This window comes from Meles meles, chromosome 16, assembly GCF_922984935.1.
Source record: "Meles meles chromosome 16, mMelMel3.1 paternal haplotype, whole genome shotgun sequence".
NCBI classification, from domain to species: Eukaryota; Metazoa; Chordata; class Mammalia; order Carnivora; family Mustelidae; genus Meles; species Meles meles.
In genome coordinates, this window is record NC_060081.1 from 48,536,363 (window position 1) to 48,560,754 (window position 24,392).

At 40.2% G+C, this 24,392-nt stretch overlaps 1 protein-coding gene across 7 annotated transcripts in view; it reads right to left on the bottom strand.

Annotated features, from left to right (window-relative positions):
- PLCB4 (phospholipase C beta 4) overlaps positions 1-24,392 on the bottom strand; it is a 420,401-nt gene that overhangs the window by 380,554 nt on the left and 15,455 nt on the right. For 5 of the 7 annotated variants that reach the window (XM_045980883.1, XM_045980895.1, XM_045980893.1 and 2 more), the window contains exon 2: positions 7,053-7,107. The exons of the other annotated variants lie outside the window; for them this stretch is intronic. The gene's annotated coding sequence lies outside the window, so the exon portion shown is untranslated. The remainder of the gene's footprint in view (positions 1-7,052; positions 7,108-24,392) is intronic. 7 annotated transcript variants of the gene reach the window in all.

Consider the following 24,392-nt stretch of genomic DNA (forward strand, 5'->3'; position numbering starts at 1 on the left):
ATGACAGAGGAACATGGCCTGTGCAAGTCTCAGGAGGGAGGCTCAGGAGCAACTTTGAACCCAACCCACAGCTTGGAGCCAAGCCCAGGGGAGCATAGCCTAGGTCACTCAGATCCCAGCCAACCTACAGGCACACAGGGGAGAAATACTTATTATAATAAACAACATAATATAAATGACAAGTCACTACAATAAATAATTAAACAATCACTGCTTGTGGTATGGCACTGATGTCTTAGAGGGGAAGTCATTGTGTCTGATGAATCCCCTCACTAACACTTAAGAACAGCCCACTCTCTCATCATGGATGTAAAAGATTGTAATCCTAATTACCAATACTTAGGCACACCTCTCTGCTGGAGAGATAAAGGTAGAGACACGCACTGACATTTCAAATGCTTCCATTCTGGTCATTAGGTGATGCAGCTTTCTGTACATGAAACCAAAAGAGAGTGTTTTTAACAAGTCATGCATTTTTTCCTCTCATCTTTGCTTTCTTACCATAACCACACTCACTGGATGGGGATGTTTCTGGTACAAATAGATGACAAAACTGGAGATACTCTAAAGACAGGCTTTAGGGCTCTAGTATAGAACAGGTGTTCTGAAAGTATGGTGCCTAGCACCACTTCAGGAGGCCAGGAGGTCCAAACGACTTTCATAAGGATATTAAGACATGATTAGCCTTTTTTCACTGTCATTCCCTCACAAGTTGGAGATTCACAGAGGACTTGTCGTGTTTGAAATCTCAGATGACTCACTGCAGGAGCAAACAAGAGAATCCAGATATCTTCCACGAAGCCAGAAATTAGAGATGTGCAAAAAAATCTAACAGTGCCACTCTTCTTCCCAAACTTACCTTGTTTTAGAAAAATACAGTCATTTTTCATTTGAAAACAGTTTTCTATGTTAACATAGAATGGGTTCATTACCTTCTTGAAATGGATTGATTCTAGATATTTTTAAGTGTCCCCATTTTCCTTCCTCATATAGCAAATATTTACGGCAGAAGTCACATAATGTTAAGTTATTCGAGACACTCTCAATTTTTAAGAGTATAAAAGGCTCTGGGGCACCTGGGTGGCTCAGTGGGTTAAAGCCTCTGCCTTCGCCTCAGGTCATGATCTCAGGGTCCTGGGATCGAGCCCCACATCAGACTCTGCTCAGCAGGGAGGCTGCTTCCCCCTCTCTCTCTGCCTGCCTCTCTGCCAACTTGTGATCTCTGTCTTTCAAATAAATAAATAAAATCTTAAAAAAAAAAAAGAAAGAAAGAAGAAGAATAGAAGCAATATGGTTGAGTTTGTGGGGTTCCTGTAAGAATAGTCTTAGACTTAAATATTATCACCTTCATAACTGAGGTAGAAATTACAGCCTCCTGGCTCTTTGTGCAAACTTTTACTTTATTCAACACAATCTTGCCAAATAACGCCTTTAAACAGTAAAGAATAGAGCAGGAGAGATTAAATCATCTATCACGGGTTACACTGTGCTGAGACTAAAAATGTCTTCTATTTTGTTCAACCTATGACATACCATTACTCAGATGCTCTGACATTATTAAGAGAAAAAGATGGCCGTGTACTAAGTCAACAGAAATGAACCTCTAACATGAGTAGTTATTTGTGTTTATTGAGCACTTTTCCCCCAAAGGACTCAAAACATTTCAAATATATTAGCATGCATAAAACGTCTATGAATAACCTCACAAGCATACGGTTGCTACTTCCACATTTTAGAAGAGGAAAATGTTATTACTAATACATAGTAAACTCTAAAGTCAAAACATTAAGCCCCTAATACCTCATCTCTGACAACCAACCATTCATACATGATGCCCAACATAAAATGGATCATTTCCTGAACCACCACATTTAAGACTTCTGAATGAATATCACATGCTCTCTTCCAGTGTTTACATCTAAGATAATTTCATAGCACCCTTCTGTAATACAGCCGACGTGAAACCCTTCAGCCCGGAAAAGGCCTTCTAATAAGACTGTCAAAGATTTTCTACACATTTATGAATCTAAAATTCGTCACTGAACTTAGATCCTCAGGCACCACAATCTTCATGGCCAAGAAGTCACTCAAAATGCTGCATCTACATTTTACAAAACTGGCAACTTGTTCCTTCAAGGAGGCATTGGACACCCTCTAGCTCTGGGGTCTCCCTGTAAGCAGGATGAAGCAATGGAGGGAAATAACGTTCCTAGCTGCTTCCACAGCCCCATTGTGACTACGTATAGAACCCATGCTAACAGTACAGAGGTAGATTCCAGATAAAGGCTAACTAAAAATGGGACGTCAATCTCTGATAAGAAGAAATGAGATTTATGTGCTGAATGAGGGTGTACCTGAGTAATGTCAGCTTTTGCAACAAACAAAACAAAAATACATAAGGCCTCAACACAACAGAAGTTATCTCTCTCCCTCTCTCTCATGTTCATGTAACTTATGCTCCCTCTTCTATTGCATAGAATTATTACTGAGAAAAACTGCAAATATTGCCACTGATGTTCTATTCAAGGGACATCTGGCTGGTTCAGTCGGAAGAGCATGATTCGGGGTCGTGAGTTCGAGCCCCACGTTGGATATCCAGATCACTTACATATATAAAAACTTCAAAAAAAAAAACAACCCCAAAACAATTTTCTATGGCAGAATATGTGGGTGTTCCCGGTTGGGAAAGAGCCCTCCTTCATGCGGCCATGTAGACCCGATTTCTTCAATCCTGTCTCCCCAACATCCACTATGATTTATGGTCATCTAGATCCAAGCAGAGGAAGAGGAAGCTAGAGCATGGAGCTTCTTAGAAGCCTTGCCCCAAATCTAACACACATGATGGCACCGATGGGTCCCGCAGCTGCTGTGTGCACCAAAGTGGGAAAGCAGCACAAGGAAGAGCAGACTACAGGCTCAAGCACAACGTGCAACAAGTGCCACAGTCTACTCACTCTGGAAAACAAATTAAACAGGCCAATCGACCCAGGTGGCAAGAACCAAAACTGCTGCGATTGTTCACAGGCAACGGCTTTGAGTAGGTTCTCAGTAAGAAACAGAATTGTAAATAGCAATCTCTACCAAAAAAATAAAAATAAATAAAAAGAATTATCTCTCTGCTAATCCAAAGGAGGGTGTTCATAATTCCTATATATGCCGTCTTCCATGTACCAATAATGAAAGTGTTTCTTTCCATAAAAGAATATCAGAATATCTTACTTGGGTTCTGGCTAATTTAAGGAATCGCCGATTTCTGGTTCTCTTGATGTTCTTTTGTTATCCTATTACTATGATTCCATGTGGAGGAGGATGTCAGTTAGAAAAGGTGAAGCTACTCTCCCATACTTACATATGCAGAAAAGTTGTTTTTCCTTAGTATTTCTCTTTTATTTGCCACAGCCGAACCACCTGCCACCAAAGCCACAGGCCCCGGTCACTGCAGGTGGCTCTGTCCACAGCCACAAATGCCGCTGCCTGAAGAAGTGATGGGCAGAACTCTGAAGCACCTTCTGCCCTTCTGAGTTATCCCTCCCAAGCCCAGTCCCATGCTTGCCAGACCTTCCTGTGCTCCTGCTCACTGGCACAAGTCAGGAAAAACACAAATGTGGGCGTTTCTCTTACAGGGTCCTCTTACCCACCCAGCTTCACACAATGATGGATTCCCCCAAATTTAGGAAAAGGATTCAGATGGCAGGCAGACCAAATGGGGACAAAGGTCTACCAAAGACACAATAAAATATTAACAAATCAAATGCATGCAGATCCGTGCCGCCGGTCATGGATGGGAGCTGTCATGAGAGGGAGAACTGGAAAAAGATGACGGGGAAAACAAATTTCTTTTCCACTCATGCTCTAGGGAATTCATGTCCTTATGGACACAAATCTACGATTCTATGGGGCAAACCGGGCTCTGTCTTCTCCATCCAACGCCAGGGGGCAAAGCTACTAAAAGTATAGAGAATCATACTCAGCACTGTCTAAAAAACTTTCTTTGTCTAAAAAACTGCCTGGGTGGCTCAGTGGGTTAAGCCTCTACCTTCGGTTCAGGTCATGATCTCAGGATCCTGTGATGGAGCCCTGCATTGGGCTCTCTGCTAGGCAGGGAGCCTGCTTCCCACTCTCTCTCTCTACCTGCCTCTCTGCCTACTTGCGATTGCTCTCTCTGTCAAATTAAAAAAAAAAAAAAATCTAAAAAAAAACCACTTTCTTTGATGATGTAAATGTTCTATCCATGTGCTGTCCAGGATATAGCCTCTTGCCGCACATGGCCATTAAGCACCTGAACCATGGCGACTGTGAAGAATGAACTCAATTTTTAATTTTCCCAATTAAAATTTAGGTTTAAACAGCAACACCTGGCTTCTGTCTATGGGGCTAGAAAGTGTAAGACTAGCTTTGTGGAGTCTAACATATCCATTGCCCCAAGTCACCTGATCTAATATTAAAAAAAAAAGGTATTTCTTTCCCATAACTATTGAAGAACATTCTGGCTCTGTTGTGGTTAAATCCTGGGCTCAATCCTAACCTGATTTAGATACCTTCACTATATCCTAAAACAACAGTTCTTAATGTCTCTGATTATGGTGACCCATTTTTGTTAAAAGATTTTATTTATTTATTAGAGAGAGAGTGCATGAGAGAGAGCAGGGGCAGAGGGAGACGGAGAAGCAGGCTTCCCACTGAGCAGGGAGCCCAATGTGGGGCTCGATCCCAGAACCCTGGAATCATGACCTGAGCCAAAAACAGATGGTTAACCAACTGAGTCACCCAGGCGCCCCATGGTGACCCATTTTTAATGTCAAAACAAGTTATTAACCATTTATAGTAGTGGTGCTTGAACTCCTACTAAGAAAATCCATTACAGGGGCATCTGGGTGGCTCAGTCGTTAAGCATCTGCCTTCGGCTCAGGGCATGATCCCAGGGTCCTGGAATCAAGCCCCGCATCGGGCTCCCTGCTCAGCTGGAAGCCTGCTACTCCCTCTGCTGCTCCCCCTGCTTGTGTTCTCTCTCTCACTGTCTCTCTGTCAAATAAATAAAATCTTAAAAAAACAAAAAAGAAAGAAAGAAAATCCATTATAGCAAAAAGCTCCTCTGAAGTCAATAAAAACTTTATATTTCTGCGTATTTCCTTGTAACAGTAGCAGCTATACCGAGTGGTCAAATACACATAAACAGCAGAGACAGTCTCAATTTAATATGTCAGCAATCCTTGATACAAGCATGGATTCCAGCAGGTCTTATAATATCGCACAGCTTCCTGGGCTCTGTGAACCACACAGGTTAGGAGCCCACTTCTGAAGACACATCCTTCTAAGTGGCCAGCAGATCCGTGATGATGTGTTCCACACCTGAGGGTCATGGTTCCCAACAGGTGCTTTGGACTCGTATTGGAGAAATGAGAAAGAGCAACCTTACGAATGCTGGGCAGTCAAATTTTTTCAGGGTCTAGCTGGTAGAAGACATATAATATAGATTATTCATGCTATAGTTAAGCCCGGTTACCACGCTAACGTCAAAGAAGATCAAGGTCTAACAATCTGGATTTTTTAAAAAGTATATTGTTATTACTCAACAGATAATAGGATGTTTTTCAGCTCTCTCCCTATCATCGCTTTGGCACAAAGTATGCTCACTCCCTGGGATTCATTTGTTTCTCTGTGTCAATTTGAAAGCCAAAATCTGAAGAAGAATTCATGTGAGGAAAAAAATTAAAGTAAGCATTTACAGAGCAGTTCCCAGGCTGGAGCTGGCCATGTTCTGGACAAGTTCATTTGAAGCTGGAGGTGAAAAGTCACTTTTGTGAAACAGATAGAAGAATGAGAAAAGACCCCATCAATAGTAAAAGTTTGAGTATAGGGGGACCCAGGTGGCTCAGTCAGTAAATTATCTGCCTTCAGCTCAGCTCATGATCCCAGGGTCCTGGGAAGGAGTCCCACAACAGGGAGTCTGTTCTCCCTCTCCTTCTACCCCTGTCCCCTGTTCACGTGTGTGTGCTCGCTCTCTCTCTCTCTCTCTCTCTCTGTCTCTCAAATAAGTAAAATCTTTGAAAAAAAAATCTTGATTCTAAAATGGGGAAGAATGTTTCTACACTATAACCTCTTTGCCCAGAAATGACCGAACAGCTAAAATCTTACAATTTGGCAGGAAACAGAAGGGAAAATAGAAGGGGAATGTCAGGTGTGTGACTCGTGTGATCCTGAAACATCCCCAAATCTCTGAGATGTTGTGGTTTGCCGTGACAGCCTCATCAGGCCCCACCATAACACTCAGGGGTCCAAGGACCTGTTGGGACCACTGCTCTCCTCAGAATCAAGGTCCCCAAGCACACCTTTTAGAACAGGACCACCGCTGAGGTTGGTTCACATTACAGAGGTAAAGGTATTGGATGAAAACAAAAGCAACCGCTAGGGTCAGAGCTCAATCCATGAAATCTAGAAATCTCAGAGACTCTACAGATTACAGAAAGCTCCAGAAACCTAAGAATGCCCACAACTTGTTTACAGCTGCAAAGAATCAAGATGTACGATGTAAATTATTTATGCTGCAGTTAAGCACAATTATCATTCTGGCTTCAAAGAGGAGAAAGGTCTAACAAAGTATCATGCAAACCATGGTCCATGCTGTGAAAAAGAAATCTCTCGGAAAACAACATGAGCTAACACAACTTGAGCCAGAGACCATTTCATACTTCCCAGCTCTCTGGGCTTCCGAGAACGAAATCACCCACTGAGAAAGAGGAATATATTTCACCAAGGTAGGTGGATATTCCTCTCTCTCAGTTTTTAAAATGAGAGACATTCACTTACTACACTTCACGTGCACTGACTGCTATAGACACCAACAATTCACTCAAAATAGATATGCTTTGAAAAGACTGGGAAATTCAGTATTGAACTTAGAAAGCTGAATCTGAGGTTTTAATTCAATGCACAATGGCTTCCATTAGCAGCATAAAAATTGCTTCTTGATTAAGTAGTCTTGGGTTGTAATTTACTCAAGCTAAAATTTTTTAAAACGTTACAAATTAATTCTAAAAAGCATATACACCTACCTTTTTAAGAAAGACCACGTTTCGGGATTCCGTATTGTAGAGTAACCGTCTTTTCCTGTGGGGATGGAAAAGAAGAAAGACTATCCAACTGATAACAGAAAGAAGCGAAGGTGAGCTTTGAGAGCATAGCGCTCTAATTTCATGTCACGGCTTCATGTGTAATATTAAACAAATGGACATTTCTGAAGTTAGACTTACAGTACTTCATTTCTGTCTCAATGAACTATTTTGATTCTAATGATTTGACTTCTAAGGAGCAAATGAACAAAACCAAATGGAAACAGATCAAAATACATAGGAACTGGGGCTCCTGGGTAGCTCAGTGGGTTAAGCCTCTGCCTTTGGCTCAGGTCATGATCCCAGGGTCCTGGGATCAAGCCCTGCATCGGGCTCTCTGCTCAGCGGGGAGCCTGCTTCCTCCTCTCTCTCTGCCTGTCTTTCTGCCTACTTGTGATCTTGTGTGTCAAATAAATAAATAAAATCTTTAAAAAAAATACATAGGAATTTATTGAAATGAGAATTGAAGCATTTACTTCCCATCTATCCCAATGACATATACTCGATACCGTCATACCATGAAGTAAATGACTAAAACTCGACTCCTGTTTCTATTTTTCCAGGGGGGAAATGAGGTGAAGAAGTTGTAATAGCCTGAGTAGGTAACAGAAGGTAACAAAACTATAAGCAGCTGTTACCTTCTGTTGTTTATTTTTTATTGTCCTAGCTAATAAGCCATATTTATGGCTCGATTTTTCTTGGCTAAGACTTTTGGATCAAGAAAAATATATAAAGGAAAATAAATCAAAAGAAGATCTCTCCTGTTTTATTTCACATTTATTGTTTTCAATAAATAATGGACATAGAAACCTGCTAGTCCCTGATAAACACTAAATGTGACTTTTCTTTTCCAAAATTACTTGTCTGCATATATGAAGTTACTCTAATATTTTAAGTTTATATACTCAAGCCCAAATAAGGAAGTAAACTGTTTATAGTTTAATATAAGTTAATCATCTACTCCTATAAACTGTTTCTACCAAATCTAATTGAAACTGCCACCGGAAAACTGTCCCCAAGACTGTATTTGTGACTCTGACCCTGATATGTTAGATTCCATGTGTAAAGTAATTTAACTTCCAGCGGGGATAATGATGTGTAGATTGAAAAACAATGACCACAATTTCTAACCCGAAAGAGCTCCAAGAATTTGAAATGACTACCAGGACATTAATTCATGGAGATCCCACTCTGAGTAAATGGAATCATTCTCTCTCTTTCTCTCTCTCTCTCACACACACACACACACACACACCCCATGTGGGGATGCCCTAGATTACCTTATGCTTTCTCCAGCTGCCACCTTCTTTTCTGACAATAAAAACCCTCTCTAACCCTAAAGTAAACTTAAAGGAAGACATTCTCCCAACACCTTACTGAAAGGCATGAGAACCCAACACCTCAGTCACAATTAAATGTCACCTTCCCAAGTACAACCTGCTTGGTCACACTTAGCTCCAGAACTTCTGTCCTTCAAGACAACTCCCTGCATGGACTCCCCAGAGTCAGCTGGCATCGGGGGCCCTGTCTCTCCTGCTTCTCTTCACTTCAGAGCCAGCATACTGCCAACACCATACAGTTAGGGTAACGGCAGTGCATTCTATTTTCTGAAATTATAGGTGCAGGTAAATTCAGCTAATGATAACGACCAAAATTTGCCAAGACAAATGGATGACCGATTCGGGAACACGGTTCAACACGCACACACTGAGCCAAATCATAATCTATGGCCTGGTCACAACAAGTATGGAGCGCCTCACAGATCTTCAGTTTCTACGGGGCATCCAGAAATAACCAGGTATCTGGGATTTGCTTTGAAACAATCAAGTCAGGGTTGTGGACGAGGAGAGGTTAACAGATGAAACAAGTGGTCACTGAGATTGTTGTAGTTTAATGAAGGGTGCATGAAAGTTCATTGTAGCATCTGCTCTACTTTTCGGTTCTATTTAAAATTTTCCATAACAGAAATTTAAAAGATGGTCATGCAATGAAAGTTATGTGAGAAAATATGACAAAAAGAGAGAGAAAGGCACAGATCATACATGTCCTAGCCTTCCTGTTTTCCAAACACCCTTCAACACAAAGGGGAAATAACTAGGGAAATAATAAAAAAAAAATTAAAATTAAACATCTCACTAGAAAAAATGAACAGCGGGCAGTTACGGTTTTATGGATGATGTGATAATGGCCTTGAAGCTATTTTCAATATTTCAAATGCTGAATAACGATAATACCTACCTTCCTCATTTTTTAAAATTATTCCAAGTGTATCTGCTTTAAATTAAGTGATAGAAACACAGAAACACTGCTTTTCTCATGTTTGTTAAAAATTATTGGTTGTTCTTTAAATAGTTTGGCTATTGTAGACATTGCTGCTATAAACATTCGGGTGCACGTGCCCCTTCGGATCACTACGTTTGTATCTTTAGGGTAAATACCCAGTAGTGCAATTGCTGGGTCATAGGGTAGTTCTATTTTCAACATTTTGAGGAACCTCCATGCTGTTTTCCAGAGTGGTTGCACCAGCTTGCATTCCCACCAACAGTGGAGGAGGGTTCCCCTTTCTCCGCATCCTCACCAGCATCTGTCATTTCCTGACTTGTTAATTTTAGCCATTCTGACTGGTGTGAGGTGATATCTCATTGTGGTTTTGATTTGTATTTCCCTGATGCCAAGTGACGTGGAGCACTTTTTCATGTGTCTGTTGGCCATCTGGATGTCTTCTTTGCAGAAATGTCTGTTCATGACCTCTGCCCATTTCTTGATTGGATTGTTTGTTCTTTGGGTGTTGAGTTTGCTAAGTTCCTTATAAATTTTGGATACTAGCCCTTTATCTGATATGTCGTTTGCAAATATCTTCTCCCATTCTGTCAGTTGTCTTTTGGTTTTGTGAACTGTTTCCTTTGCTGTGCAAAAGCTTTTGATCTTGATGAAATCCCAATAGTTCATTTTTGCCCTTGCTTCCCTTGCCTTTGCCGATGTTCCTAGGAAGATGTTGCTGCGGCTGAGGTCAAAGAGGTTGCTGCCTGCGTTCTCCTCAAGGATTTTGATGGATTCCTTTCTCACATTGAGGTCCTTCATCCATTTGGAGTCTATTTTCGTGTGTGGTGTAAGGAAGTGGTCCAATTTCATTTTTCTGCATGTGGCTGTCCAATTTTCCCAGCACCATTTATTGAAAAGGCTGTCTTTTTTCCATTGGACATTCTTTCCTGCTTTGTCAAAGATTAGTTGACCATAGAGTTGAGGGTCTATTTCTGGGCTCTCTATTCTGTTCCATTGATCTATGTGTCTGTTTTTGTGCCAGTACCATGCTGTCTTGATGATGACAGCTTTGTAATAGAGCTTGAAGTCCGGAACTGTGATGAATGGATAAAGAAGATGTGGTATATATACACAATGGAATACTATGCAGCCATCAAAAGAAATGAAATCTTGCCATTTGCGACGACGTGGATGGAACTAGAGGGTATCATGCTTAGTGAAATAAGTCAATCAGAGAAAGACAACTATCATATGATCTCCCTGATATGAGGACGTGGAGATGCAACATGGGGGGTTAGGGGGGTAGGAGAAGAATAAATGAAACAAGATGGGATTGGGAGGGAGACAAACCATAAATGACTCTTAATCTCACGAAACAAACTGAGGGTTGGTGGGGGGAGGTGAGGTTGGGAGAGGGGGAGGGGGTTATGGACATTGGGGAGGGTAAGTGCTATGGTGAGTGCTGCGAAGTGTGTAAACCTGGTGATTCACAGACCTGTACCCCTGGGGATAAAAATACATTATATGTTTATATTAAAAAAAAAAAAAGAAAGGATGAATACCCAACTTTTGTAGCAACATGACGGGACTGGAAGTGATTATGCTGAGTGAAATAAGTCAAGCAGAGAGTCAAGTATCATATGGTTTCACTTATTTGTGGAGCATAACAAATGACATGGAGGACATGGGGAGATGGAGAGGAGAAGGAAGTTGAGGGAAATTGGAAGGGGAGGTGAACCATAAGAGACTATGGACTCTGAAAAACAACCTGAGGGTTCTGAAGGGGCGGGGGTGAGAGGTTGGGGGAACCAGGTGGTGGGTAATAGGGAGGGTACGTATTGCATGGAGCACTGGGTGTTGTGCAAAAACAATGAATACTGTTACGCTGAAAAAATAAATAAATAAATTTAATAAAAAAAATTATTGAGGGGCGCCTGGGTGACTCAGTGGGTTAAAGCCTCTGCCTTCGGCTCAGGTCATGATCTCAGGGTTCTGGGATCGAGCCCCGCGTCGGGGTCTCTGCTCAGCAGGGAGCTTGTTTCCTTCTCTCTCTGCCTGCCTCTCTGCCTACTTGTGATCTCTGTCTGTCAAATAAATAAATAAAATCTTAATAAATAAATAAATAAATAAATATTGGTACAAACTTTGGGATCGCAGGTATAAACTATCAAATCTGCAACTCACTGACGTATGGAGCAGAGTGATCTGTCAGTGGGGGACCGCAAAAGATGGGCACTTTCAAGATGATAACACTAACTCACCTAGAATGTGAGAGACACTGGGAGGGGTCATACGAGGCTAATGCCCAGCTTTCACAATAAGCCGGGAAAGTCACATACCAAGTAAAACCATCTTCACAGCCTCAGAATTTGACTTACTGACCCTGCCAGACACCACTATTGGAAATCTGACACTGAACATAAATTAGAAAGTGGGATTTATGTCATGGTTTGGGGAAAGAGCGCGTGTAAAGCTTTGCCAAGCCTTCTTCAAAGATAAACCAGGGGTGAGAACCAACCTTGGTTCCCTCTGAACAGAACAGCACAAAACCAACACCAAATCCTAACAGGAGATTTGATCTTTTTTTTTTTTTTTTTTAAAGTAGCTGATGGTTTTCTATTTTCTTTTTCAAGTTTCCTGGCTTAAAACAATCTGTTTCCTTTCCAATAATGAAACAATGCCAAATTCTGAAAAGGAAATTTGTCTGACTTAATGGATAAGCACATAAAAGCTGGAAAAGGGAGTATTATGGGAAAACCAGAACAACTTGGCCTGATGAGGCAGGCTTCCAAATGTGTCGGCAAAAGGATCAAGGGTGAGAGAAGGGAGTACATGGGTAATAATTATGAACAAGTTACATGATAGAGGTCAGCTAAACAAAATTCACTTGCTTTCAATTTGAAAAACACAGTTCCAGCAGTTTACTACATAAGCTAAGAGAAACTGTCATTAGCTTACACCCATACTCAGATATTTTTCATGTTATTATATTAGGAATGGCATTTAAGTTTGCATGTAATAAATATTTGTCAAATAAATGCATTAATGAGGTGGTGAATGCTCCCCAAATCACGAAATCTGAGCCTAAGGTCATTAGAAATGACAAAAATAAAATCCTCTTATTAGAGCAGTCATGGTTGTTTGTCTAACCAACGTGCATAACCTTGATTCGCTTGTAGGTGGCAATATGCCAGGTTGAAAGGGTTTGTTCCCCCAAACGCCCTTGCAACTAGGGGTGAGCCTCGGGATGCAGTTCTGACTGATGAGATGCAAGAGAGGGGGCTCTGAGAAAGTCTGTTCTCATTATATGAATATAGTCCCTTTGCTCTTTTCTGGGAATAGCTACTGGGAGGTGTAGAGACATCTCACAACCTCGAGAACAAAAGGCAGACAAAGAGGAGTAGAAAGACAGAAAGAACCTGGTTCTCTGGTGGCATTGCTTAGATGCTATACGTAACACACCCCCCGCCAAAAAAAAAAAAAAAAAAAAAAAAAAGACAAACAACATCAACAACAACAAAACTGCTTAGGTTCCTAAACTTGCATTTCATGTTAGGAAGGACAAACCTCTGCTAGTTTAAGTTCCTATTTTCTAGAATTCACAATGGAACATATTCTAACACCAGATCTGATTTACCTCCCCGACCCGGCTGTGTTCTTAAAGCTGCTCCTACTTTCACTGACTGATGCTCCCTGTAACTATCTGATAACACGGTCACATAATTATCTCTGACTCATCCACAAGTCTCCCCTCATTGACAGCATGCCTCCCACTAAAAGGCCAACAAGCTTGAGGGTGAGCAGTCATGAGGAAAGCCATCAGCAAACAACAGGCCATGGCATTCTGCCAGGTCACAGGGTGCCCTTCTATGGACCATCACACTCCCATGTTAGGCATACGAAAGACAAGGATGCCAAAAGAGAGAGTGATCTATTCCAGTGATCTAGACGTAGAAAATCTCCCACTTTAAGAGTAACTTCAAAATCTGTATGTCTCGACAAAGAAAAGGAAATAATTATAAGTATGCTCAATTCAATGCCAGAAACAAAACAAGTCTAAAAACAGAAAACAAGAATAGAAGGATACACCTTGAGGGCTTAAGGGATGTCCCATGTCCTGGTCCAGATGCCCCTGCTTTGTGCTTCCACACGGCCTTCACGATGCACCTTCAGTAGAACTTAAAATTCTAGACATTTCTGTCTTAGATATTGATCTTTCTTGACAAAACATAAATTCCCAGAGCTGAGGGAAGCTGGCATGTAATAAGTACTAACAAGTGCTGAATGGATGAATGAATGAATGAATGAATGGGCAAAACAACATACAGATTACTTTTCCAAGTTTATGAAAAGTATTCAATCCTTATTTAAAAAAATCTGTAAGCATCATTTCTACAAATACATACAATGAATTGTATGTACTGTTCAAATGAGCCAACGTGACACATTTGTCAAATGTCTAGAGAAATTTCAAAATTCTAGAGAAACTGTCAACTATCTACACTAAGAAGTAGCTATTATAAAAAAATAACAAATAAATTAAAAATTTTAAAAAGTAGCTATTATAAGCTAGGCGATGTGTTAGGCACTTTGCAGACATACATAATCTTTACACACACACACACACGGTTGGTTACTTCCCTTTTAGATGGCGACAAGTCCAAAGGGACCTAAGGAGCTCACATAAGGTCATGTATCTAGTAAAAGGCACAGCTGGTATTCAAACCCAAAAAGGTCAGCCCTCACTTTTCTGCTGGACCATGCTGCTGCTTCTTTTTGGCCTTTACTAAAATATTGTTTATAACTTGTACACATTAGTCAAGGTAACAGTCACAAGAACCTGTTGTTTATGGTCTCAAAAACAATTGCTGGGTGAGGGTTCACTGTAACCTTAAGCACAATTACTTTTGTCCATGTCAGAAATCTGACGTGGTTTGGCGTGACACAGATAGTGACCTTCTCTAGCTCATCTTGGAACTGTAAGGAGTAAGAGAATGTCTACATACCTACAGCATATTAAAAGCAAGCCACTATGTACTTATATGACCTAGAAATGATGCAAAATAAACCCATGAGTCTATGGCCTCTGTTTCAGAAATCAACAGCGCCGCACCCCCAAACCCACGTAGGTTACACATGTGCGTCATACATTCCATGTACCGTTTACGGATCCGTGGCCCCAAGTGCTTAGAGACTGGTTGGCAGGTGGGCTTACAAATAAAACATACTTGTTTCCATGCATATAACATATCAGATCCATTGAAGCAGTTAAAATAATAGACTATCTTGACACAAAAGGGGAAAAAGAATTTTTTTTTAAAAAATGGTGCCTTTTGTGACAGTCTCCTAACACTTTTCATTGAATAAATAATTCCTCCTTGAAGTTGATGAAAATTTAGTGAAAATATTTATCCAGTAAACATCTTAATGAAATAAACTGTTATGACTCCAATTTAACAACTTCATAAATTCTGATGGAGAAGAAATAGACTTACCACCCCCGAAACATTTGGCAATTATTTTTACACAATATGTGCACAGTCTATGATGTACGTGCTAGATGGAAAAGCGAACCTCAGTGTATTAACCTAAACATGAACTTCTTTGTTCTGCTATTTAAGCCTAACATTTCCACTGATTTTCAAACAATATGGAGCATTTTGCAAGTCATGATTTCTATCAGGACAGCTAGCCAATACCCATTTAAAAAAAAAAACAACTTGAATTGCGGTACTTATTATGTGATTAAAACACCTTTCCATTTTTTCCCTTCCCCTTACTATAACTATAGATTAACTATATTTTAAATTTTTTCCAAATAGACATCTTTGGGGAAAAGAAAATACGACTTAACACCGAATCTTTTTCCAAATACTGGCTGAACTGTCTTTAAGAAGATAAACATACTCTTTTTTTTAAGCTACTCGCCTTTTAATTCTTTCCCCAATACAGGGGGGGAAAAACAAACAAACAAAAACCAGTATTCTCGGGGCACCTGGGTGGCTCAGTGGATTAAGCCGCTGCCTTCGGCTCGGGTCATGATCTCAGGGTCCTGGGATCGAGCCCCGCATCGAGCTCTCAGCTCCGCGGGGAGCCTGTTTCCTCCTCTCTCTCTTCCTGCCTCTCTGCCTGCTTGTGATCTCTCTGTCAAATAAAGAAATAAAATCTTTAAAAAAAAAAAAAAAAAAACAGTATTCTCAATTAAATAACTCCACAGCACTCAGAGCTTTTCTTCTGGAAAGTTATTTTTTAAAGTATTCAATCTTCATCAAAGGCTAATGATTTTAAAGACAAGCTTCATAACGAAAGAAACAGGATAATGAAGTACTTTTACAAAGATAGTGTCTGGGGGTATCTGGGTGGCTCAGTGGGTTAAGCCCTCTGCCTTCGCCTCAGGTCATGATCTCAGGGTCCTGGGATGGAGCCCCGCATGGGGCTCTCTGCTCAGCAGGGAGCCTGCTTCCCCCCTCTCTCTCTGCCTGCCTCTTGGCCTACTTGTGATCTCTCTCTCTGTCTGTCAAATAAATAAATAAAAATCTTAAAAAAAAAAAAAAAAGACAGTGTCTGGTAATAATTAAAGCAGAACTCTGTATACAACTTCTATTAAATATCTGGCTAAAACTACAAACTGTCTATCAAATTAGCATTTCTTCATGAATGTTTATCTTACTCAAAGTATACTTCCCCCAAAACAGGCCAAAGGCATTTATATTCCCCCTTGCATCTGACCCCACAATCAGACACTGACCCATTTACAAAATGAAATATTAAGGTCCGCCTTAGATTAACTGCCGTAAGCATTTCCAATGTTAGAACTAAAAACAGGCATTAAGCATTTAAAATTCCTCTTTTCTTATGCACCAGCTCACTTTCCTTATTTCTTTTTCTGCATCTTAAAGTAATTCTTAACAACTGACTAAGGCTCAGAAAATTACATCAAAATCTACTCTACAAATAAAGTTTGAAAGTTATACTTAGCAGATTTCTGATTATATTGGACACAGTCTTGGTATAGCTTCCCACATATAAAGTCTTGCCATGAAAGGGAATTCTTATTAGTCTTTAACAGAAAAAGTAAGTGAGCTGATTAAATATAGATCAAAGGAAGTTCTACCATGAAAGGACCAATTTTTTATAACTTGTGGGGAAAAAATGTATCAATAAACAAAAAACAATCTGGTGTTTCTCATTCTGGCTTATAATGGTTATCTATTTATGATAAGATTAAGAGCACTTTGCCGCCTTCTTTGTGCTTTTCAGTTACTCTCCAATATTTTTAGCATGATCGTGTATTATTTTTGTAAGCTCCAAGGTTATTTTTTAAGCATTAGACACTACCTTCTTAGACCGTGATATTCAAATAAACCACTACCATATAATAAATAATAGATGTTAATATATTTTGAAAGCATACGAATAATTAGTTCCAGTCAAAATTAAGTCTATATCTTTACGATGACTACTTATCATATCATCACCTATAGGCTCTAGTACAAAAGCATATTAAATGTTTTAAGATCATTTTCTACTTTAAGATAAGTTAATCAATAAACTGACAAATGCATTTTATATTCATCTGTATCTGCTCCAAAAATTAGGAAAACACCTGTTTCTTGTTCCAAATCCTTCTCCTTTATCTACGCTATTCATTCTTTGCCAACTCTTAAAATATATGTGAGGTAACTCCATCATATGTCATTGCTTTCTCTGACAGCTGTATCAGGACTATAAATAATACATATATCTATGTGTGTGTATAAACATATACATTAAATATACACATATTACACATACATATGTATAATACATTCATATCATATATATAAAACATATAAATATATATATGATCTAAACTGTTTAGAGATTTCCACAAGAGGCGACTGTCAACTTAGTTTCAGGTTTCATCTGCCTTGGTCAATCTGACCAACTAACTCTAAGACACTGATGAAAGAAACTGAAGATGACAAAAACAAATGGAAAGGTATACCATGCTCATAGACTGGAAGAATTGATATCAAAATATCCACACTACTTAAAGCAATCTACAGAGTCAATGCAACTCCTATCAAAAGACCGATAACATTTTTCACAAAACTAGAAAAGAATAATCCTAAAATTTGTTTGGAGCCACAAAAGACCTTGAACAGCCAAAACAATCTTCAGAAAGAACAAAGTTAGAGCTCCCAGGTTTCGTGATGTAGTACAAAGCCTTAGTAATCAAAACTGTATGGTACTGGCACAAAAACAGACACATTGATCAATGGAACAAAATAGCCGAGAAATAAACCCACATGTATGTGATTAATTAATCTACGACAAAGGAGGTGAGAATAACCAACGGGGAAAAACAATCTTTTCAATAAATGGTGTTGGGAAAACTGGCCGGCTACAAGCAAAGAATGAACCTGGACCATGTTCTTAAACCATACAAAAGCAAAGTCAAAATGGATTAAAAGATTTAAATATGAGGCCTGAAACCATAAAACTCCTGAACGCAAACATAGACAGTAATCTGTTAAACACTGCCCTTAGCAACGTATTTATGGATATGTCCCCTCAGGATAGGAGAACAAAAGCAAAAATAAACCCTTGAAACTACACCAAAATAAAAAGCTTTTATACAGCGAAGGAAACCATCAACAAAAGCAAAAGGTAACAATAGTGTCGAATTATATTTTTTCCACCTAAGTGACTGATTGTTTACACAAATTAGCAAAGAGTGTTACAGATTAGAAACTTCATTCCTCTTATCATATTGATCCTTACTTTCCCCCGAGACCAATATCCTGTAATCAGCATGAGTAAATTCATTAAGCATTTATTTCATACTTAGTATTTCTCATTACTATGAAGGCAGAAGATTATAAGTGTGGTAGTTCACAAGTTATAAATGTAGCTGAAAGTATAACACTTATCTGTGCATTTTGCTAAAGAGCCAATAATTTCTAAATTCTTTTAAACAGAAGTAGAAGAGGAAGTCTCTTAACTGTTTCAAATTTTCAGCTAGAGTCTCAGTGTTAAAGACAATAGGTGATGAGTTCCCTGCATACGATCACAGGATGTGCTAACAGGGGGCCAAACCAGTCCTGAGGTCAACCGCCACCCCCCAAGTCTACACGTGAGAGGAACTTGCAGAAGACATGTCTTCAAAGAGAATTCTCAGGAACTGAAGAGTGCTTCCCTTTCCTTCCCTCTGTATCAGTTCACACCAACTGCCTACAACAACCTCTCGCACCCTGGGGCTACTGGCAGGGAGGGAGGCTGATATCCTATGCCCTGGCTGGATGTTTGCCTCTGTGCAGTAGTACACAGCCTGCCTTGTGGGGCGTATGTGAGGTTGGGGCACAGAAGCCTGGCTGACATTGCGGCTCAATGGCAGAGCAAGGCAAGAGAGGAAATGGGCTACATTTCAGAGTTGGACGTGTTGACGTGTGAGTTCTCCTATAAGCCAAATGGACACCACAGAGGGTAGTGAGGTTTGAGAGATTCCAAAACATCTCCACCCAAATAGGCTGCCTGTACAAGGGCTCAGGGACGCTCTAGTAACAGACCACTGGAAGACGGAAGCCCAAGATCATGAGTGATTTCACAGGAGTTACACTGCCCATATCCAGTAATGGCATGGCGTCAATGCACCTGCATGGGATCTCCCAAAAAAAACCACATTGTGCTGTGTATGAGGATGAGCTGGCCATGAAAACAAACAGCACCAGCCAAGTAAAACTGTCTTCACGCCCTTTCTGCCCCCTGCCAACTCTGGAGGAGCCAGATACACCCCCACCCCCTGCTGGGTGGAAGGAAAAACAAAGGAGAATTAAACCAGAAATGACCTTTCTTCCTCACTGATGATCACTAAGCCACTGGTCGGACCTAAGGATGGAAAAGGGGAGAAGTTCTAGACTGGACAGGAAAATGGAAGTTTTGATTCATATTGCAACACATTTTTCTCTAATATTCGAAAATTAGGTTGTTTCAATACTTTACAATGACTCAACAGCTATGGAATCTGCCAAAAATATCAACCAACATCGGGGGGGGGGTGGATAAAACTGCTTCCGTTTGTGTCTTACTATAAGTGTGACCCACTCAACAAACCAGTTACACTAATAAGTATCCAACCTATACAAGATTTTTTTCATAAGGTTAAGTTAGAAAACTGAGAAGATACAGAAAATCAAAATGCACATGTAATATACCTCTACAAACTTTACCTCCAGAATATAACCATAGAGACAGCTCCTTTAAATGGAATGGACTAACACTCCAGTCAAATGGCAGACTGTCAGAATGAATAGAAATAATAATAATGATAATAATAATCATAAAGCAAGAATCAACCATACTTGCCCAACAAAGAGAAACACTTTAAAGAGAAACACACAACTAGGTCAGAAGAAGGGAAAATCTGAAAGCTCTAGAAGCCTAAGTCCTTCATTTATGAGATAAGGAAATTGAGACAGGTGACTTGCTCAAGGACACTTAGGTAGGGGAATGGCCAGCTACAAGTCCTTTTTCCTAATTTCATTTTCCAACCCTTCTTATAGCCAGTACCTCTAATCTGATTTCCTTCAACATGAAAGCCACCAGCCTACTCAGTTGAAACCATCAACTCGGTAGTTACGCAAAAACACAGCATTGGGGCACCTGGGTGGCTCAGTAGATTAAGCCTCTGCCTTCAGCTTGGGTCATGATTTCAGGGTCCTGGGATCGAGTCCCGCATCGGGCTCTCTGCTCTGCAGGAAGCCGGCTTCCTCCTCCTCTCTCTCTCTCTGCCTGCCTGTCTGCCTACTTGTGATCTCTGTCTGTCAAATAAATAAATAAAATCTTTAAAAAACAAAAAACAAAAAAACACAGCCTTGGAAAGGGGACCACATGGAATGGGAGAGAGAGTTGGGTCATGAGCAGGGTTCGGTTCCAGATTCAAGCAGAGCACCTCACTAGTTCTGTGGCCCTAAACAAATTTACTTAAATGGGCCTCAGTTTCTTTATCTACAGGATGGGGAGATTATCACATAACTCACAGGACTGATGTAAAAAAATGAAAATGAAAAAGATGGTCAGTAACTTGCCTGAGGCATAGTCAGTGACCTAACTAGAGCCCCCACCACACACACACACACACACACACACACACACACACACACACACATCCATGTTGTTAAACTGTCTCCTGAATGAGTTATGCCCAAATGAAAGTACCTGGTGGAATGCCTGACCTTTACTGGGCACCTGAAAAATGTTGGCTTTCCTCCCATACATTGATGCTACGCTTTGTAAAGAGAATAATTTGGAAAGGTATTTTTCTGTGTGGAATCCTCAGCTCTAAAATCTATCCTTTTGGGGACACCTGGGTAGCTCAGTGGGTTAAGCCTCTGCCTTCGGCTCAGGTCATGATCTCAGGGTCCTGGGATTGAGCCCCGTGTCAAGCTCTGCTCAGAAGGGATCCTGCTTCCCTCTCTCTCTCTGCCAGCCTCTCCCAACTTGTGATCTTTCTCTCTCTGTCAAATAAATAAATAAAATCTTTAAAAAAAAAAAACTTTAAAAAAATAAAATCTATCCTTTTTGATCTAGATAAGATGAGTTTCAGATAATCAGTTTTTCTTCTGTTGGCTTTGCCTGACTCCTCATAAAGTCATATGGTCTAAGTGAGTAAAGCAGACAGGGTAAAAATTTCAATGATAATTTAATTCAAATCACCTCTTATACTATAAAATGAGTCATGCAATAGACACATTTTGTAACATTCCTCCAAAAAAAAAAGTGTAAACATATCATTTTTTTCATAGGAAGAAAGAGACATTCCTCGGGACGTTGTGATTATAACAATCAAAGAGTCACAGCCTCAAGATTATAACCCTAACCTTTAGTTTGGTGAAAGATTCTTTAGAAAATGAATTCTTTCTTGTGGGTAAGTCTATGCTGTACAAAGCCAATCCCTATATAAAATGTTCGAGTATCCTGACCATTTTTCTGGCTTCTTCTTATTGTGTAATTGAGGACATTACAGGAACAGGCATTTACGATCATACAGGGCTTTACGTTTTCAGGGTCTAGTCAATGCTCCTAAACATCAAGGTTACAGTCAAGGTCAATATATTTTCAACCCAGAAAAGTGGGTGTCTGCAGGGTAGATAGCTGCTCACTGCGCTGCCTCATATAACCACAAGAAATTTAAGAGTAAGACGAAACTTGATAATTAATGTTAAAAAATGCATTGCTTAGCTACCAATTTTAGAAACAGCAGAGTGCATACAAATCCAAAATAGGACATACAAAACCATGAAATAAGGAAGAGAAGTATTATAACAGCATATGGTCAGTGTCCCCATCTTACAAATTCATTTTAGGACACATTTAAGAGCCTACTGTGTGTTAGCCACTGCACAAATCGAATTTAAATAGTGTGAATGAGGGGCACCTGGGTGGCTCAGTCATTATCCCAGAGTCACGGGATCAAGCCCGGCACTGGGCTCCCTGCTCAGCAGGAAGCCTGTTTCTCCCTTTCCCATTCCTCCTGCTTGTGTTGTCTCTCTGGCTGTCCTTCTCTGTGTCAAATTAAAAAAAAAAAAAAAAATGTGAATGAGTTATGATTGCTTGAAAAAGCCAAAGAGCTCAAAATTAGTGTGTGCAAATACATTCAGATGAGTTCACATAGTCACTGAAATTTCATGCACATACAAAAAGGAGTCAAGACATGTTATTATGTTGACCCCATTCAGTACTGTACCTATGTCTTGTACTGGGCAGAATATTCCCAGGAAAATACATCATATCTCAGCTGTCAACTTTCTGTGTGATTTAACTAAGAACAGAGCACTACACTGTCTAAAAAGCACCCAATCAAGGAAAACACTCTACTGTCCCTCATGAAGGGCCACACAATTTATTCTTCACACAAAAGGATATTAGAAACAAAAAGCACCAACTACCTAAAAAAATAAAATAAAATAAAAAATTTAAAGTATTTCCTCTACTACTTAAAAGGTTAGTTAGAAGTTAAGAAGCAAAGAAAGCAAGCCCAAACCATTTTTATTTTGTTTTTTAAAAAAACTACTTACCCCAGGACCTAGATTGATAGCAGTGAAATTCAATAAGTACACATTACTTATCAAATTGTAAATTAGGCAGTGATTCAAGTTCCTAATTATGGGAAATGATTTAAGCTCATTTAACATGAAATGTTTCAACTCCAAGACTCCTTAAAGAAGAATGTTAAACTCATAACAGAAAAAAATCAAGGAACTGACTGACTAGGCACTATATGGTATATCTAAATCCCTGTCAACAAATTGATGTGAAAATTCAGGGAAAAAAAATAGGTTAAGCAAAATTAACCAATTTAAGACAAAAGCACCTTTTGGAATAAGGAATATATGCTCAAATACCAAAATTATTATTTGCAGTGGTAAAAAAGCACTCGTGTTTTGTATCATTATTCTATTTTTTTTTTAAGATTTATTTATTTATTTAACAGACAGAGGCAGAGAGGCAGGCAGAGAGAGAGGAGGAAGCAGGCCTCCTGCTGAGCAGAGAGCCCGACGTGGGGCTGGATCCCAGGACCCTGGGATCATGACCTGAGCTGAAGGCAGAGGCTTTAACCCACTGTGCCACCCAGGTGCCCCTGTATCATTATTCTAATCAACCATTCTGTTTTCCTAAATATTGCCAAGTACCGTTAGTTGACCCTTGAACAATAAGGGTTTGAACTGCATAGGTCCACTTATGTGCGGATTTTTTTCCAATAGATACAGTACAAGACTGTAAATGTATTTTCTCTTGATGATTTCCTTAATAACATTTTCTCTAGCTTACCTTAAGTTTAAGAATACAGTATATAGGGGCGCCTGGGTGGCTCAGTGGGTTAAGCCTCTGCCTTTGCCTCAGGTCATGATCCCAGAGTCCTGGGATCGAGCCCTGCATCAGGTTCTCTGCTCAGCAGGGAGCCTGCTTCCCCCTCTCTCTCTGCCTGCCTCTCTGCCTACTTGTGACCTCTGTCTGTCAAATAAATAAATAAAACCTTTAAAAAAAAAAAGAATACAGTATATAATACTAATATATAAAATAGGTCTTCATCAGCTATCAGCGGTATCAGCAGGGCTTCTAGTCAACAATACGCTATTAGTAAAGTTTCCTGGGAGCCAAAATTATATGCAAATTTTTGACTGCTCAGGCAACTGGCACCTCTAACCCCCATGTTGCGTAAGGGTCGACTGTACTTTGTAGTCGATAATTTATTCTACAAACAAGTATAAAGTGCCTGCTATGTGCAAATATTGTGCTATGAAGGAGGAAACAGGAATTGGCAACCTCAGCCTAAGGAAGCTGAGAGAGAGAGAGAGTGTGCATGTGTGTAGGGGCAAGACAATGGAAGTTAATGTAAACAAAGCACAGTGTCACAAGGGCTATGGGGACAGAATTCACACAAAAAACAGTAGAATAAATAAATCATTGAAATTATTTGTCAGTTGGACTTCAAACAGCCACACGTAAAGGGAACCCCCCCATCCTAGGCTGCCAGGCTGCCATACAGACTACCACAGACTGGGTGGCTCTAAGAAGGATGTTCCTTCTCATTCTGCAGGCTTCGAGTCCAACATCAAGGTGCCGACGGGGCTGTTTTCTGGAAAGTCTCCTTGGCGTGAAGATGTCCACCTCTCAGTGTGTCCTCACACGGCCTTTCCTCTGTGCGCACACATCCCTTCTTTCTCGCCCGCGTCCTGATAGCCTCGCCTTCTTGTATGGACACTGGTCAGATTGGATTGAGTCCCAACAGAAGAGCCTCATTTAATTTTTATTTATTTTTTAAGATTTTATTTATTTTTTGAGAGAGAGGCAGCAAGAGGAAACACAGGCTGGGGGCGGGACGTGGGGGGGGGGGTGGTACAGAGAGGGAGAAGCAGGCTTCCTTCTGAGCAGGGAGCCCGATGCGATGCGGGGCTCGATCCTGGGATGTTGGGGTCATGACCTGAGCCAAAGGCAGACGCTTAAGGACTGGGCCACCCAGGAGCCCGAATAGGCTCA